The sequence below is a fragment of the Pelophylax lessonae genome (genome assembly GCF_965119305.1).
Source record: "Pelophylax lessonae genome assembly, chromosome: 2".
In the NCBI taxonomy this organism is placed as follows: domain Eukaryota; kingdom Metazoa; phylum Chordata; class Amphibia; order Anura; family Ranidae; genus Pelophylax; species Pelophylax lessonae.
The window spans coordinates 340,669,575-340,689,838 of record NC_138769.1 but is presented as its reverse complement, the minus strand read 5'-3'; positions in this window follow the sequence as shown (position 1 = coordinate 340,689,838).

Here is a 20,264-nt window from a genome sequence, read left to right as displayed (position 1 = left end):
AGCACGGTGGCCAACACCATACAGCGGTTTAACAGGTTCCACTCAGAACAGGCATGCCATGGTCGACCAAAGAATTTGAGTACATGTGCTCAGCGTCATATCCAGAGATGGTCTTTGGGAAATAGACGTATAAGTGCTGCCAGCATTGCTGCAGAGGTTGAAGGGGTGGGGGGGTCAGTCTGTCAGTGCTCATGCTGCAGAGGTTGAAGGGGTGGGGGGGTCAGTCTGTCAGTGCTCAGACCATACACCGCACACTGCATCAAATTAGTCTGCATGGCTGTTCACCCAGAAGGAAGCCTCTTCTAAAGATGATGCACAAGAGAGGACAGCAAATTTACAATGATGAGGGGGACAGCAAATTTACACTGTTATGCAAGCTGTACACTCACTACTTTACATTTTAGCAAAGTGTCATGTCTGTAGGGCTGTCACATAAAAAGATATAATAAAATATTGACAGAAATTAGAGAGGTGTACTCACTTTTGTAAGATACTGTACATATAAAAAGATGTGCTAATAAAAATATTCTGGAAATAGAAAGATTGCACATGGTACATGTTCCCAATCCAGATTAGTAAATGTCAAAAAATGAAGAGGAGATCAGTTAAAGAGGAAGTAAACTTCCCTCTAATGTTTGTACCCATAGGTAAGCCTATATTAAGGCTTACCTATAGGCACTGTTATTATCTCCTAAATATATACCGTTTAGGAGATATTTTCTGTATGACTATTTCCTGTATGACAACATCGGCGCATGTGCTCTCAAGGAACAGCTGCCAATGCCGTTTCTTCAGAGCCCTGTGCCGTGATCGTGCGGAAGGGATGTCACGTGGCTCCGGCCACTCACAGCGGACTCAGAAGGAAAAGGCGAAGATGAATGTGGCTTCCAGTGGGGACGACGAAGGCTTTGTTTGCAGGTAAGTGTCCCATAATCCTAGCACATTGTGCCTTTACTCTGCAGGTAAGGAAAAAAAAAAAAAAGCAGAGTTGACTTCCTCTTTGACACAAGGAGAAAAAAATTTGCTTCAGTTCACACTGACTCTCAGATGAAACAAAACACCTGAGATTGTATCAAAAGTAATAACTTTACCTTCGGAAGGTTTTACCCCTTCATGACCAGAACATTTTCTGCTTTTCAGCACCATGCTCCTTTAACTGACAATTGCACTGTACACAAGTTAAATTTTTATAATTTTTTTCACTCACACAGATAGAGCTTTCCTTTGGTGGTATTTGATTACCACTGGATTTTTATTTTTTAGTAAATAAACAGAAAAAAAACAAAACATTTAGAAAAAAAAATATTTTATTTGATTCATATCCGATATAAAAAAAAATCAAAAAAATCGAATTTATTCATAAATGTAGGCCAAATGTAATCTGCTACATCTCTTTGGTAAAAAAAAAATCCCAATAAGTGTATGTTAACCCCCTTAATGACCAGGCCATTTGTTGAGATTTGGCACTATATTAATTTAACGTAAAATTGCGCGGTCGTGCGATGCTGTACCGAAAAAAAATGTATGTCATTTTTTTCCCACAAATAGAGCTTTCTTTTAGTGGTATCTGATCCCCTGTGTGATTTTTATTTTTTGCACTATAAACAAACAAAACAAAGGTGACAATTCTGAAAAGAAAACCAAATATTTTTCACATTCCGCAATATAACATCCCCCCCCCCCCCCCAAAAAAAAAATGTAAAAATCTAATTTTTCCATGCTTTTAGGCCAATATGTCTTCTGCTACATATTTTTGGTTAAAAAAAACCCGCAAAAAGCATATTTTGATTGGTTTGCGCAAAAGTTATCGCGTCTACAAACTAGGGGAAAGATTTATGTCATTTTTATTTTTTTATTTTTTTACTAGTAACAGCGGTGATCAGCAATTTTGAGCGGGACTGCGACATTGCGGCTGACAGATCGGACCCCTAACTGACCTTTTTGACACTTTTAAAGGACCAGTGACATTACTACAGTAATCGGTGCTAAAAATATGCACTGTTACTGTAATAAGGACACTGGCAGGGAAGGGGTTAACCTAGTGGGTGATCAAAGGGTTAAATGTGAGCCTAGGGGAGTTTTTACTAACTGTAGGGGGTGGGGCTTGTGAAATAACCATAGAGACCTGTTATAGAATGTTCACAGGCACTCTGTGATCCTTTCAGAGAAAAGAAAGGTCAGCTGTGTTTACAACAGCTGACAGTTCTTCTCTTTCAGCAGGGAGCGATCGCCGATGCCATGTAGCAATCGCGGCCACTGGTCCCGTGCATCGGCATCCCCGCTGCCTAGTGGGGGCGGGAGCACCACGTGTGTGATCAACGTAGTACTACATCGTTTTGCGTAGCCGAGCCAGTCTGCCACAGTAAAACTGCGGCGGGCGGTCGGCAAGTGGTTAATTGATTTGTGCGAAAGGTATAGTGTCTACAAAATATAGTATGTATACTGGATTTACACAGCTATAGGCGCTGTACTGTAATGGCAGTCATCAGCGACTTATAGTGGGACTTTGATAGGGTGGCAAGGCAATTTGGAGCTAACAGACACTATCTGGGAGGGTCACCAACTGATATTGCTAGTGACACTAATACAGTGATCAGAGATAATACTGTACACTGACACTGTATTGATGTCACTGGCTGAGAAGGGGTTAACATCTAGGGGCTGCATATTTGCATATCTCCCTTTATGCTGGGAACACGCCACACATCACGCTCCCAGCACAGAGACCGGGGTCTTGCAGAGAGCTCTGGCCCCCCTACTAACGATCCGGACCCGAAACTCCCGATTCCGGATTACCTGATTGTGGTGATAGCCTCTGATTGGCTATCACAGTGATCAGTCAGTGTGAAGCCCTTCCCCGCTTTTTCTCTCTGTGAATAGAGGAGATAAATGTGTGTAAAAAGATATTAATAATAATAAATGCAAAAAAATACCTAGATCACGGTTTGATCTAGGACAGTGCCAGGGTTAGTGTTTTGGTCAAGGTCAGGGTCAGTATTTTTTTTGGACTAGATTTTTTTTTTTTTAATTAGTATTAGTGCCAGTTAGTGTCAGTTTTTTTTTTAGGCAGGATAAAATAAGCAAAATGTGCACTATTGTTTTGGGCTAAACTATGGGTAGAAACAACAACTAACATACACATATGTGGTATCGCTGTGATCCTCAGGAGCAGAAAAATTTATTTTAGGTTGTTCTTGGTGAAAGATTATGGTAGTAGCAATAAATAAACAGCTACAATTAAAAAACTACAGCACTTCTATATTTACAACTGACAGCAGTGAGCAGCCAGCAAGTGACCAGCGTGGGTGGTGACGGAAGTCTGGCAGGCAGCAGCGCAGGCTCATGGGGCAGCTGCTTTGGGCCCCCCCGACAATGAAAGGGCCCTGGGCAGATACCCCTTTTGCCTCACATTAAAGATGGCCCTGGCTCTCAGAGAGTGCTGATTGAAGCAGGGGGGAGCCGTCCCCTTCTCAGAACACAACAGCTCAGCGGGGGAGATCACTGGACTAACCTCCCATGGCTCCCAATCAGAGCTGTCAGTTTAAAAAAAAAAAAAAAAACGAGTGTGTACCAGGCTTTAGGCGCAAAGGGGTAAAATATACCAAATCAAATTGTTTCATTATGTCTGTTTGATAAGTGCTAAACACCTTTAGAACTTGTCAGAAAGTCAGAGCTGTCCTGTGTTATCTAAAGGAGTCAAATTAGTCCTCCTAGTTCTTGAACTACAAAACAGTTAGTCCCACTGTTGTAGAGATGAGGACAGTGGGCAAGACATCAGGGGTTGAGTGTATTTCTGGCACATCAGCAGATACTTTTCTGTACTTGCAGGGTCTTGAAAGGGGTAATCATGCGGAAATGTGCATGTATTGTAGAGATGTAGTGCTTTTTTTTTTTTTTTCATTTTGCCTTGACGCACACTTTAAAGTAATGAAACACAAAAATATATTTCTGGGGGATAGAGGCAACACAAAGCGTCAAGAAGGAGAAAAGTAGATTGCCTGATATAAATAAATAAATAAAGCTGGCTAATAATATAAGGCTCTAAAAATGTCCTATATTACCTTTTATTTTAGATAACTGACAAAATTACTATATTTCTTTTCCTTTGTTGCTTCCCCAACTCACAATATAGCACATATCCTGAGAAAATACTGTTCTGGAAAACAAAATAAATATTTTACAATATGGCCTATATGACAGCACAGTGAAAGAATAGAAAAATGATGTTACCTTTTCATTTTAACCACTTTACCACCGGAGGATTTTCCTGCTTTACGTCCAGGCCACTTTTTGCAACTTGGCACTGCGCAAATTTAACTGACAATTGCGCAGTCATGCAACACCGTACCCAAACAAAATTTACGTCCTTTTTTTCCCACAAACAGAGCTTCCTTTTGGTGGTATTTAATCACCTCTGCGCTTTTCATTTTTTGCGATATTAATAAAAAAAAGTGTAAATTTGACATTTTCTAATTTGACAGTTAAAAAATATCCAGTATATTCAATTTTTGTCATATATTTAGGCCCAAATGTATATAGCTACATGTCTTTGACAAAATAATCCTCAATGAGTGTATTTTTAATCGCTTTAAGACTGGAAGATTTTACCCCATTCCTTACCAGGCTATATTTTGCGATTCGGCACTGCGTTACTTTAATGGACAATTGCGCGGTTGTGCGACGCTGTACTCAAATTAAATTGATGTCCTTTTTTCCCCCACAAATAGAGCTTTCTTTTGGTGGTATTTGATCACCTGTGCAATTTTTAATTTTTGAAAAAAAGAGCGACAATTTTGAAAAAAAAAAACAATATTTTTTACATTCTGATATATAACATTCCCAAAAAAAATTTAAAAATCAAAATTTTTTAACATTTTAGGCCAATTTGTTTTCTGCTACATATTTTTGGTAAAAAAAATCACAATAAGCGTATTTTGATTGGTTTGCGCAAAAGTTATCGTGTTTACTAACTACGGGAAAGATTAGTCATTTTTATTGTTTTTTTTTTTACTAGTAATGACGGCGATCTGCGATTTTTTTTTTGTGGGACTGTGACATTGCGGCCGACAGATCGGACCCCTAACTGACATTTTTGACGCTTTTGGGGGTACCAGTGACATTACTACAGTAATAAGTGCTATAAATATGCACTGTTACTGTAATAATGACACTGGCAGGGAAGGGGTTAACCACTTGCCGACCGCTCACTGAGCTGGTACTGCAGCAAAGTGGCTCGTTATCGTCCAGCGGCGTAGACCTACGTCGCTGGATCCCGCCCCCTCTCGGTGGCGCTCGGAGGCTCACTCCCGCTGTATTCAGACACAGCGGGAGTCGGACCAGGGGAGGAGAGGCGGTGATCACCGCCGCTCTTCCCCGATCATCGGGGATAGAGTGAGGAAATCCGCCCACTTGTGTAAACAAAGCGGGCGGATCTCCTCTGTGACAGACAGTGACAGATTACAGGATTCAGCATAGCTGAACCTGCGATCTGTGTCTGTGTCACACAATCCCCTTCCCCCACACACGTCAGTAAGCATGAGGCATACATTTAACCCCTTGATCACCAATAAAGTTAAAGAAGTGAAGCCATTAAGTCAATTAGAATATTTAATGCCGCAGAACAATTAGTGGTTCATTATTATTTTACTAGTATAGCAAGGATCCTAAGGTATGTGTATCTATCTTATATACTACCACAGGTTTTGTTTCTTAAAAAAGTGAAAAAAAAAAAAAAATTAAAAAAATAAACCATATTAAGTAAAGGTAACTATTGCTTTGTTAAACAGTAGTTTGTCATAACTTCAGACACTGTCACTTTTGCCAGGCCATTTGTCTTGCATGTAAGATAACAAATAAATAAAGGCAGGTAAAATAAGCCCCCATTCACACCCATGCGACTTGTCATGAGATTTGACATGTCCAAAGAGCAGGACAAATCACACCCTATTGTCGGCAATGGACCTGTTCAAATCGGTGTGAATCCCACTTTGCGGTGCCGCATCGATTTAAAAAATATGTTCCTGTACTATTTTTTGCAGTTTTAGGTGCGACTTGCATACACATCTGTGCATTAAGTCACACAGATGTCAGCCAAGCCACACCTGAAGTCACAATGACCCGCAGCTTTGAAATTTCAAAGTCGGATTCAGTGTGAACAGGGGCTAAAAATGAAATCTATAACACAATCACTGCATATTTTAGCTCCATGTAGTTTTCAACACATACGATTTTACACAGTGGTGATTCTTTAAATTGGAATTTGATTGTTACTGGCCTGCTCTGGATACCCAAATTAAGAGCCACTGATTCCATATTGTCCGTCATAGGAGAGCTCATATTTCTTCTGAGCATGTCCACTACAAGGCAGAAGGAACATTCCAAAGTAGATACTCCAATGTATTCTTTGTAATAGATGTCCAGGGCAGCTGGTTATGGCCCAAATAATTATTTGCCATAGAGCCAAGCCCCCTGGCCCATATTGAACAGTAGTTGGTTGGTCTAAATTATTATTAGATTTATGGTAACAAAATTGCTTGTACAACCCTCAGGATCATTTTCCATTTAGAATTATTGTTAAACACTCAACCAGAACTGGAAATGGGCTCATAACATCCATTTTTTGCACCTATTTGCACAGAAACAAATGTACACGCTATTTTTTTTTTCTAAACAGACCCCACAATGCTGTAGAGGGGCATTTGAAACATAGGCACTTACTGGACTTTCCAAATGGCAAACAATTATTTTGAAAACAATATTAATAAAAAAGGGATTTGAAATGTAAGATATAAAGCTCTGTAAAGTAAACAAGAACTGTAAAGCTGCTGAGCCCAATTGTGTGTAAAGCACTTGACAATTAAAAATTAAAAATGAGGTGGGGTGGGGCACTACAATCAAGTGAATAATACTATTAAGAATGATATTACCTATGGAATTCAATAAAGAAATAAACTAAGACATACAAATATAATTCAATAAATTAACTAAAACATACAAAATCAATGTGCATATAAAGGATAAAGTGCATTCAACAATTAAAGTGCATTATTTACGAGGGAAGGCCAATAAGTTCTTACCCTCACCAAGATCCAGATGAGCTAGGGATCTGACATTTAGTCCACTGACTCTTCATTCTCAACATATACATCTACGATGGTTACACACTCCCTAGCACATCTAGATCATAGTGAGAGTAAGAACTTATTGGCCTCCCCTCGTATAGTTCATTGTGCTCTTCCAAATGTATGTTCTTGATTCTTCAGTGTGGATTATCGTTAAACCATTACCACTAATATTCATTCACATCTGATGTGCTCTATTAAAAAAAAAATCACTCACCAGACTGCCATGACCTCTTTACTAAAAAGAAAGTCAATAATCGCTTTAATGTTGAATTTCCTTAAGGCTCTTCACATATATGACACAAGTATCATGGATCCAAAACTCCTCCACTCCACCATACTACCATAAATCAGAAAAGACTATATAGTGTCATACCATTTAAAAAATTAAAAAATATAATAATATAAATCATGTGCGCAGGCTGCTTACATATAAAGTGCCCTCTCCGGCACTAGAAAGTCCACTTGTTTACAATATATGGGATCGCCGCCACACCACTTATGCCCTTGAGCATGCGTTCCACCTGATTAGTTGGGACTGGAAGGACCAGACCTGGAAGTGATGTGACCATAAATGACTCCTATGTTTCCTCAAATAAATAGGAACAACCATTTTGGCTAAAAAAGTGCTGAACAGTTTATTTTGCTCAGTAGCATGACACAGTAAATACAGGTGCCTTGTCTTTTAGCTTATTAATACAGTGAAGACTGTAATAATTAGGGTTAATGCTAAGTTTTCAAATGGTACACAGCTAAATGTTTGCTTAGGAGCAGGTTCAGCTAACATTTCTCAAGTTCGGAGGCCAAATCTAAATTCCGTTGAAATCAACAGGAGTCGAATGAGGGGGACATGTGGCAAATGCAATAACCTGGGGGGTGCCTTGACCTACCTGTGAATTGGTGATCCTTTATAACGTTTACAACATCATACTACAGCAAAATGCAGATTCAAAAAAAAAAAAAAAAGCCCCAGCTACTTCATTTTGTTGTAAACAAAACAGGCACTGATTCCCTTAACCCTTCATGATGGGGTAAAACCAATCCTAATGCCTGAACATGATTTTGCAACTGATATGTGTTAATAAGACTGTACATATCATTGCAACTACCTAGTGTATCGTGGTGGATTATACCTTGTTTTTTTTTTTTCTTTTTCAGGACTAATTGTGCTTTTATTGGATGGTAATGGTAAGGGATGTCTCCTGAATTATTTTATTAACAAAGGAATACTGTCCCAAATGAATAAACAAAAATAATAAACAAAAATATTTTTTAAAGCTGTATATTTCTTGCTATTATCATAACCTAGCACCAAAGAACAACCCAAAATAAGCCCCCCTGTTCCTGACAATGGCAGTGATACACATATGTTGTTTGTTTTTTGTACCTTTTGCACATTTTTTTTTTGTTTTTTTTCTACGTAAAACACACTGACACTAATTGACATTGATACTACTTTAAAAAAGCTAACTAATTACAATTCAATAACCCTGACCTTTGACCCCTAACTCTAACTCTGCCACATAACATATGCACATATTTTTGCAGAAAATCATGCAGTAGATCGTGAGTGCAATGTCAGACTCCTGCAAACAAGCCCTACAACTCTGTATAGGCAATCAGTTTCAAAACTGCAGGGCTTGTGAATGAACTATGAACACTCTCATCAGCACCCTCATGATTCATTGGGAGCTACAAGCTGCCAGACGGTACTTGTAGTTCTTTCATTCACAGAGTGCTGTTTTCAAAATATGACAGCAGGTGCAGGGAGAGGATCTTTCACCCACTGTCATGGAGGTAGGGGGACATGTGCTGATGCATGTTACATGTAACATGTTCTTAAAGGGGAACTTATCCTTTAAAGTGAAATATTAAAAATGTTAAAAAATATTAAAAATGTCCATTTGCACACAAAGCTTAGATCCTAATCTGCCTCTTAATGGCCCGGAGATCTATTCTAAAAAATCTGGAAATCTTCCTCTTGCCCAAAAATGTTATTGGCTAAACGGGAACTACAGTTATTACTTTACAAGGGAAAAACCAACAATGACTTCAACCATACTGTTTCCAGGAAACGCTTCTACATAAGGTGGTAGGCCTTCATAAACACAACAATGTACCATGAGGAACTTGAGTCCTTTGAGGGATCATTCTCCCACTACAAGGGTCTCCCAATGCTGTACGGCAAGGAGGACACCCCTTAAAAAAACCAATCTCCCTTCTGAGCCTCCAGGAGAAATGACATGAAAATTACATGAAAATTATTAATCTGCTCTCTTAATGGCCCGGAGATCTATTCTAAAAAAACTAGACATCTTCCTCTTGCCCAAAAATGTTACTGGCTAAACGGGAACTACAGCTATTACTTTACAAGGAAAAAAACAATAATGACTTCAACCATACTGTTTCTAGGAAACACTTCTACATAAGGTGGTAGGCCTTCATAAACACAGCAATGTACCATGAGGAACTTGAGTCCTTTGAGGGACCATTCTCCCACTACAAGGGTCTCCAAATGCTGTACGGCAAGGAGGACACCCTTTAAATAACTCATCTCCCTTTAGAGCCTCCAGGAGAGATGACATGAAAAATATTAATCTGCTCTCTTATTGTGTTAGCAAGATTGATAGTAATCAACCCCCTCCCCCCTCTTACGAGTGAACAGGGTACAACAAATCTTTCTCTGCCTTTACCAGTTATTTAGAGCAAAATACCCTGTATACCCTATTGAGTGCTCCTTTAGCACTCTGATGCATAATCCATGTTACTGCATCTTTTATTGTAAGCAGCACTTGTCTCGTTACTTCTATTATGTCTTTTTACTGTTACTTCTTTCAAAAAATTCTATTGTAAAAAAAAATGTCCAATTGCTTTAAATAACATGCCTGGGGGTGCCCTAATCCTGGCTGTGAAGAACCACATAACTTTTGGTATGGATTTTAAGGATGACTTCATGCAAAAAAAAAAAAAGAAAAAAGCTCACATCCATATTTGGCCTTACAAGCAAGGTCAAATAGCGTTTAATGTCAGTCCCAGGTAAGAATATGGAATCAGGCAGACAAAACTGCTTCCTTTATCAACCTTTCACAGTCCTTCTCTGGCTCTTGGGACTATTCACTCTTTCATACTCAATATTACCATTAATCAAAAGGCATGGATATTCATAGAACAGAAAAGAAAACCCATAGTATGCTCTTTCCATATAAACGATTTGTGATTGGACTTCACCCTACTGATGGTTATTTATATGGTGACCACTATGGGTTTTCTTCTCTGTTCTATGAATATACATGCTTTTTGATGAATGGTAATATCAAGAATGAAAGAGTGAATAGTCCTTGGAGCCAGAGATGGACCGTGAATTGGTGATATAAGCAAACAGATTTGACTGTCTGATTCCATCGTCTTACCGGGGAATGATTTTTTTAACTTTTGACCTTGTTTGTAAGGACCAATATGGAGGTGAGCATGTAATTCATTCATTTGGTGGAAGCACCCATGGCACTTTTGGAAAACTGAATATATTATTTCTATGTTTGGCACAGTGGTGATGTGATTTTATCACGGTTTATGGACTGAGTTTATTGAACTTTTATTATTACTTGCGCTACTCTATTTAATTTGCATATTAATTCGTGAACTAAATCTGTCATATATAGAAGCATTATAAATACTGCTGCTATATATATGCTTTTTGACTCCCACTGAATGAGCAAAAGTTTTGGACATTCGTCCCAATGCCAAAACAGCCAAGGTTCAGAGTGAACCATCATCTTATCCCTACTAAAGCATTTCTGTTGTTCTACAGCACATGTGTCAAACACAAGGCCCATGGACCTGAATCCTGCCCTCCGGGGCCATTTAATGTTGCCCTCGCACCTCTCCTACAGCTGCAGGAGAGCTCCAGCCCTCCTCCAGACCCTGTGCTTTCTGTTTTCCAGCAGCAGCCTCTAGCTTCTTCCCAGCAGCAGCACAAAGTAAGGGCGGTGCACTGTAATGTAATGGAGGGTGGGGGGCTCAACTTCTGATGGTGGGAAGGCTCCTGACGTCTTATGAAAAGGTAGGGGATGGTCTGGGCATCTAGTCTTACAGATACAACCGGACCTTTTGAGGGAAATCATATTGCTGTTGCAGCCCTCGGTTAAATTGAGTTTGACACCTCTGCTCTACAGCTCAGCTACTACATCAATGACAAGATTTGAAGATCTGTTAGTGTGGCCAGAGAAAATTGCCTAGAAAGTTTTCAAGGATGTCACTGAGAATTTTCTTGGCAACTACAAGACAACAAACGTCTTATAACAAACAAGATCATGGAGTGCAACATGTCACTGAAGATTCATTTTCTGCATTCACACTTGGAACTTCTTTCCCGAAAATCTAGGTGCAGTCAATGAAGAACTTGATGGAAGGTTTCACCAGGACATTGCCACAATGGAAAAATGGTATTAAGGCAACTGAAATGTGGGCTGACTATTGTTAGACAATGCAGCGAGATGCACCCAAGTACAAATTAAAATCAGCAGCAAAACTCTTAAAGCCCTGTTGAACTCATGCAGCGTGTTGGAAACATTATACTGTTAAACACAATATAGTCATTAAAAGTAAATTTCATTATAATATCCCTATATCGTTCTTGGTTTATGTACCCTGACTCCCACTACCCTGGTCGCTGTCAAGTCATCTTGCTAGTTTCAAGAAAGGAACGCATGGGCAAGCAAAGTTCCTTCCTTTAAATCCCACGCAGAGGCCAAGTCCTCTGCATAAATTACCGTTTTTTCTTTTTTTTCCCTGAGGCCTGTGATCATTTCCTTGGGGGAGGGTTATTGTATTTCACTTGTCTCTCCTGTTTGTATATCTATTATTGTTTGCTTTTTTGTATACGCTGCTATATGTATTTTACCTTTCTTGTGTTTGACTCATTGGGTGCTTTCTGTAATGTATACTGTTCTCCCCCCCCCTTTTTTTTAAGGCCTTGTCCTATGTGTGCCTTGTCCTATGTTTAACTGCAAGATGTTATTTCTTCTCGCCATCTTCTCTGTATTCTACAATATTTCAATAAAAAAAATGAAAGTTAAAAGTTAATTTCATATTTCTCATGATTCCTACAGGACACAGTCATTATGAAATCATATGTGTGTTCAGTATGAGGGGGTCTATCATAATCACCAAGCTTTTTTTTAGGAAGTAAAACTTTTGAAAAAATGTATTGTCTAATAATATGTATATGTATGTATATAAAATGCTCCCCTATTACATCCATATGTTTGTGAATAAAGAAGGTGCATACTTACTTCACCAAATTCCTTGCATAGTGCCCTGCACCCCAAAACTGTTCTGTGCAAGTAGCTACCAGTTTTGTAGCTAATGGCTCTACCCTGTGGACCATTAGTGTGATGTGTGACTGTAAAAGTGTGGGTACAGACACACTGTGCAGGGGCTCAGATGTGGCCCCACATTTATTTGGACACAGTGGGGTTGATTTACTAAAGGCAAATAGACTGTGAACTTTGCTAATGCAGTTGCATTCAAAGCTTGGTAAATATGGACGAAGCTTCACTTTGTAAAGAATACCCAATCAGGTGCAAGGAAAATAAAAAAAAAACAGCACTCCAAACATTGCATTATAAGCACCATGTTTAAAGCGGAGTTCCACCCTGGATTTTTTTTTTTTTTTTAATACCCCCGGGACAGTCAGGGCTAGTACATTCCACAATGGCTAGCCTCTGATCTGTCCCGGGTTGCACTTACCTGTTAGGACAAATACTTACCTTGCAAACGTCTTGTCCAGCGCTGCCATCTCAGGTGTGGGCAGCTTGAAGCCAGCGAGATCCCCTTCGGCGTCTTCTTCCGCCTTCTTTGGTCCCACGATGCTCTGTGCCGGCCCCGACGTCACTTCCGGGTCGCGCGCGTCATCCCTCTACAGCTTCTGGGCATGCCCAGAAGCAGTTTAGAAGGGGATGACGCGCGCGACCCGGAACTGACGTCGGGGCCGGTGCAATTGCAATGATTCCTGGGAGCTATGACGTTCAGCTCCCAGGAATCATTGCAGAGCCAGGAAGTGACGACGGGCCGCGGCCGAGGAAGGAGGAAGAAGGAAGTAAGGTAAGTATTTTTTCTTCGCTACGAGGTAAGTAAAAAAAAACAAAATATGCGATTATCCATTTCTTTTTCAGGTGACCCGGAGCGAGAAGATGGAGGTAAGTATAAAAATAGGGTGGAACTCCACTTTAAGCTATATAAACTGTCCAGGCATTAAAAAAGTCATGTCATAAGCATTATAAATGTAAAACGCAATTTTTTATTGTAGTTCTGCTTTACAAATTAGTATTAGAATATGAAAAAAAAAAAAAAAAAAACCTGCAAGCATTTTAAAATGAAAAAAGCACACACTGACCCTGCTATTTTTGTTCTTCAATACACATTTTTTTCCAAGCAGAACTATCCATCTTTTTGTCCTACCAAGCAATTTTGGGATGATTTTACTCTATATCTCACTTCAAAGCTAGCAATCCTCACACCTCATACAACTTGACCCTGTCTTACTCAGTTTTGACACATTTTGAAAGTCACTCTTTGCATGTAGACTGTGCTGCTGTAACCTTTGCACAACATTCTCCAGTTTCTAAAGCATGTTGGTAATTGCTTCTGCAATCACGCCTACTGCCACTTAGAGAATATTTTCTGTGTAAGTGTCACTGTTGTTGCCATTTGCCTTTGTCTGCCTTTGTACCTTTGTCTGCAACAGATACATGGATATTGTCATAGAATCATCATATACAGTTCTTGCTGTATAACAAATACACTGCTCAAAAAAATTAAAGGAACACTTTGAAAACATATAAGATCTAAATGGGGAAAAAATATCATGCTGGATATCTATACTGATATGGACTGGGTAATGTGTTAGGAATGAAAGGGTGCCACATCGTTTGATGGAAATTAACCACTTAAGCCCCGGAAGATTTTACCCCCTTCCTGACCAGGGGGTATTTTGCGACTCGGCACTGCGTGAATTTAACGGACAATTGCGCGGTCGTGCGACTCTGTACCTAAACAAATTTGATGTCCTTTTTTCCCCACAAACAGAGCTTTCTTTTGGTGGTATTTGATCACCTGTGTGATTTTTTGATCATGCGCTATAAACAAAAGAAGAGCGTCAATTTTGAAAAAATAGCAATATTTTTCACATTTTTTTATATGAAATTCCCCCAAAAAAATGTAAAAATCAAAATTTTTTAACATTTTCGGCCAATTTGTTTTATGCTACATATGTTTGGTAAAAAAATCGCAAAAAGCGTATTTTGATTGGTTTGCGCAAAAGTTATCTCGTTTACTAACAAAGGGAAAGATTTTTGTCATTTTTGTTGTTTTTTTTTTAACGCGTAATGGCGGCGATCTGTGATTTTTTTTTGCGGGACTGCGACATAGGGGCGGACAGATCGGACCCTTGACTGACATTTCTGACACTTTTGGGGTTACCAGTGATATTTCTACAGTAATCAGTGCTATACATATGCACTGTTACTGTAAAATTACACTGGCAGTGAAGGGGTTAACTTTTTTGAGAGGGAGGGGCTGTGTGTGTCCCTAGGGGCATGATTCTAACTGTTATTGGCTGTGGCTTGGGCTGTAGGAACAATGATCAACGGTCCTACATAGTAGAACCGTGTGATTATTGTTTCTACACAGGGGAGAATGACAGGCGGCTTGTTTACACTAGCTGCCTGACTTTCTCCCTCTGCAGCGGCGATCGCAGAGTGACCGGCGGACATCGGGTCCGCTGGTCACACGCCCGGGGGGGTGGCGCGCGGTCGCTCCCTAGACCCTCACAGGCTAGCAACGTAGATCTACGTCACTTTGCCTGTGAGGGGCTGACTGCCGATGTAAATCGTCGTTAGGCAGTCGGCAAGTGGTTAAAATGATCAACCTACAGAGGGCTGATTTCAAAGACATCCCGAAAATCAAAGTGAAAAAAATAATGCAACAGGCTAGTCCTCTTTGCTGAAATGTCATTGCAGCAAATCAAAATGGTAGTAGTAGTTTGTATGGCCCCCAGGTGCTTGTATGCATGCCTTACAATGTCAGGGTATGCTCCGAATGAGACGACGGATGGTGTCCTGGGGTATTTCCTCCCAGATCTGGACCACGGCATCATTGAGTTCCTGAACAGACTGAGGTGCAATCTGGTGGCGTTGGATGGACCAAAACATAATGTCCCAGACCCTAGCCAAATGCAAAACTAGTGAAAAACAGTCAAAAAAGATGAGTAGGGAAAAAAAGTCAGTGGTCTTTACCTGTTAATCCGTTCCTGTTTTGGAGGTTGTTTCATTGTTGCCCATCTAGTGCTCCCGCTGTTAATTTCATTAACACCAAGGCAGTTGAAACTGATTAACAACCTCCTCTGCTACTTAACAGACCAGATGAATATTCCAGGAGTTTATTTACTTGATGCTATACTCTGATTAAAAAGTGTTCCTTTAATTTTTTTGAGCAGCGTATATAGGCTTCACTTTGCTTGCATTGCTCAAAATATGTCCTGTGAAGATCTGTCCAATGGAAATGTTAGAATAATAAGCCATGTTTCCAACATGTCTTTTTTTGACTATAGATGGGTTTAACTAGACGCAGGAGTGATGATAGAATTTGGAAAAACTTGTGAAAACCTAGGACAGCCCCAGTAATGAAGAAATGCAGTGCTTTATGTACAATGTGAGGTTTACTGTGAAAACATAATGGGTGGGGGTTAAATAACTGGTTGCATAGTACCTAATTGCCTAATTCAATGCACTAGAGCTAATTTATCACTTTTCTATTTTTGTCCTAGCTGCATGACATGCCCTAATAAATGAAACAAATTCTAAATTCATTGGTTCACAGGGCAAAATCAAAGCTATCTCAGGAAAAAAAACAGCTGTCTGAAGCATAAAAAGTTGTCCTTGGGGGTCACGCCCAAGATGGTGACCAGAGTAGATGCTTGAGTAAAAGTGCTTGGTTGCCAGTTCTTAATTAGCACATTTTCTGAAAAAAAAAAAAAAAAAAATTTAGCCCTCTGACTTCTCTCCTGTTCTTTTATGAATTTTTTTTTTTTTTTTGTTTTTTTTTTTGTTTTTACAAAAAAATACAATCTGACTATACAATTGAAGTTCCAAGTCTTAAAAACATAGGTGCAACATAGAAAAAAACATAATGTACATCTCAAGTCAGGTCCCCACTTAATTGCTAGCCAACATCATAACTTAGAGCAGCTCTCCTGAGCCAGATCACGTACCTAATACGTGATCCACCACTTCCAGGTAGGAGGCGCGCGCCGACGCCGCCGCAGCTGTGCTGTAGTTAGACACAGCACAAGCCAATCAGCAGGTGCTGGCTAATGGATGTCCGTCGGCTCCCGCAGATCGGTGAGGAAAAACACAGAACTATGTAAACAAGGTAAAGCTCTGTTCTGTCAGCAGGATGTGATAAATTTTCTTTTCCTGCAATAGTAAATAAATCCATCACTTCCCTTATTTAAAACAGCACACATAGTACACAAAAATACTGGTTAGGCACACATTTAACCCTTTGATTGCCCTAGATGTTTAACCCCTTTCCAGCCAGTTTCATTAGTGTGTAGTAAGATATATTTAAGCAATTAAAGGACCGAATCTGGGGTAATCCCAACTCTAATGATACATTTTATAGGTCTAACAGTACAAAAGAAAAGTAAAACTAGCTGAACATATACCAGTAGTCACCAAAGTAATCCGCTTGTGTGACGTTTTAAAACAAAAAAAACATAGTAGGAAGTATCAAGTGGAGGGTGGCATACCATATGAAAAAAGGTCCCATAGGGTCCAGATTTTGTTATACAGTTCCAAAGTGTCTTTGAATTTAGATATAGAAGATAAAATGAATTTAGATATAGAAGATAAAAGTTCAAGATCGGATAGGGGTTTATTAGTCTGGTAATGTAAAGGTATTAATCTTCTAGAAGCCATGAGAATATATGTGGCCAATTTTGTAGAATGTTTAGGGGTGCCTATGAAGGGCAACCAAAAAAAAAGAATGAAAAGAATCCAAGATGAGAGGTACTTCTAAAATTTGGGTAAAATTGGAAGTAAACCCTCCTATCGTTTTCAGCCAAGGAAGCTGCCATCTTGGGCCCTTTAATCTTTAACTGCCATGATGCTGCACATGTGATCAGTTATGACACCAACCTTTGGATGGTTTGACCATTTGGTTTAGAGCACAACCAATGTGACAGTTACATTCCTAGCACTGGCCGGGAATGCAACTGTTTTTTTAAACTCAATAGGTTTACTTCCACTTATACATATATAAGTAGAAGGATTATACATTAACCAGAAGGGTTTTATCTCTTCTTAATGCTCTTCACGTGCCAAAGGGTATTGACCAGAAGCAAAAATACAGTGTAATTGTGTCAGATGGGAGAATACAGAGATCTGTTTGGAATGGTAGGAAAGTAGCCAGCATAGCATGGCAGCATAGCAACATAGACTGAGGACTGTGACCCTTCCTCTCTAGACCAGATCAACTTTTCTGCTATTATGCAGACAATCACAAAACAGATTTCTGCTTAGTTACATGTTTTGGAGGGCAGGGGAAACATTTGGGCCTATTACATCCCACATACCTCCAAAAAGAGTATCTATCACTTGCCCAGGGCTATCACATGGAGTTTTTTAACCCCTTGTGATAGCAGTAAAGTTGAATAAAAAACATTAAGAAAACGGTTTTTAAAAAATAATAATAAAATGTATTTTAAAAAAAGAAATGTAAACATAACCCCCACTGTCCCGCACACACCCAAAAATGCAAATGAGCGCTTAGGTTGCACATGGGTATGTAAACTGTGGTCACACCACACATGGGGTATCACTTCAAACATTGGAGTGAGAGCAAACATTCTAGTACCAGAGCTCACGGTTATTCTGGGTTAAACTAGGTACCATAATTTTTTACGATATCACAGGCGCACGCAATTTTAAGACTTGACACGTTTGGTATCCATTTATTTGACGCAACCTCATGTTTTATAATTTACCAAAAACTTGGGTATTATATTGTGTGAGTTTGCACTAAAATGTATTTTATTATATTTTTTCCTAAAAATAAGTGTTAAATAAACAGTTGTGCAAATATAAAATATTGCAACAACCATCTATGTATTCTACAGGTTCTCTGGTTTTGGTAAATGTATAATGTTCTGGGTTTTTAGGTGATTTTTTGCCCAAAAATGCAAATTTTTACATACATAAAAAAATGAAAATATTGCTTTAGTGCTGAAATAGTAAAAAAATAAAATTTCACAAAAGAGCCTCGTAAATACATCATTCACAATGCCCTCTAACATACCAAAAAATAACCCATTGATCAAGAACACGTGATCCATATTGATGATATTCCCAACCAAATGACAGCTCCCCAAGCTGTCATCAGCTAAATAAGGGAAAGGGTGGGGATGGTGGTGACATCATTGACCAATATGGCCATAGCTATTTGTGTTTAATGTCCATTGACTAAATATGGCCAGTGGCCATATTTGGGCAGTAATGTCACTGCTATTTTTGCCCCTTTGCCTATATTGTGGGGATTCCCAGGGATGTCAGTGATTCCTGGGGGCACAGTTGTTGCAAGCACCTATGAGGTCTTTGGGAACCAAAGCTGTCAAATATAAAATCTTTAGTAATACTGCGTCTATGTATGTCTTTTGCCTCCTGCCAGACAGGGCCAAATAGGCAAAAGTGTACAGGTGAACCTTTCTAGTAAGGAACAATCTGCTACAGTTAGCGTAGCTAGAAAAATGGACTATGGAGAAGGGGAGGGCGCATTCTCTTCAAGGATCTTGTTTCTATTTTTTCCAATTTTTTCTCTTTTTACAAAACCCTATATGCCCCCATAGGTAATTATACCACCTATTACTTGCCTGTAAAGCCAGATTCTCTTGGTTTGTGTACTCTGTCCCTTCTATGCTGTAGGCAAATGGAGGGGAAGATTACCATGGAGAAAAAATAACTTGCTGTCACCACACTTCAAATTGGAAAGACCTCTAGGACTGATGGTCTTCCGAATTAATTATTTTAGACCTACATTTATGCCTTTGCATCTAGACTACATGAAATGCCTAAAGTTTAATTAAAGGCAATTTTTTTTCTTCATTTTAGACAGATTAGGGAAGGGTTATAACCCCTGTCCCATAGCCAAACAGGAAGTGAGATGAAATCCCTCCAAAGTGAGGGAATCATTATGTGTCACCATGGTCACCAGAATTAAGGTCCCCATTGTTGTGATGTGAACCCAGTCTTTTTTAATTATTACTTTATATGATAACAAGAAACAGGACAAACTGGGGGCACCAACAGAAAAAAAAACTGACAGATGTTCTAATCCCTTTCTACTCTATCCAAAACTAAAAAAGAATTTTTGCCTTTTGTTACACTTTTGGACTATTTTGAAGCAGGGTTGCTCAAACATTGCCATATGTATGGCCAACATTATAGCAAAGTTTATAAAAAAAATAGTACTTTAGAACTTGTACTGCTAATAGACTTTTGCAGTCTCTAATTTCGTTTTTTTTTTTTTTTTAATGATCTCAGCAACAAGGCTGTAATTTAGTTGTACAGCTGTAATTGTTTGCTGTATGCTGTGACAGCTCGTGGCATTTGTTCTAGGTTTAAAGCATTAAAAGTTTGATTAGAATTTTACCGCTATTGCTAATCGTGTATTGGTGTCATATTGAGGGCGTGCTGAGTGTCACCTTCTTCTTGTAACCCTGACCTATGTGATCGAGGATAAATTTACTGGCATTTGCTCTCCACTGACCCTGTCACTGCCAAAGAGGTGGTACTGACTCATTGTCAGAGGCAATTATAATTGCAGTTCCCAAGCCCGATACAATCCTGACCTAAACTCTTCGTATAGGCTGAAATGTTTTAATGTTTTAAATGTTAATCCTAAAATACTTAACAACATAAGGGCCATACAGCTGAATAAGGTTATCCTGACACTGATCCATGCAGACCAGTCAGGTTTTAGATAAGGGAACATATATTAATCTATGGTGCCATCTGAACTAATGGCCTCCCTTGATGTAAAAAAAAGACATTTAATTCAATTGAATGGGAGAACCTCTAGGCAGTGTAA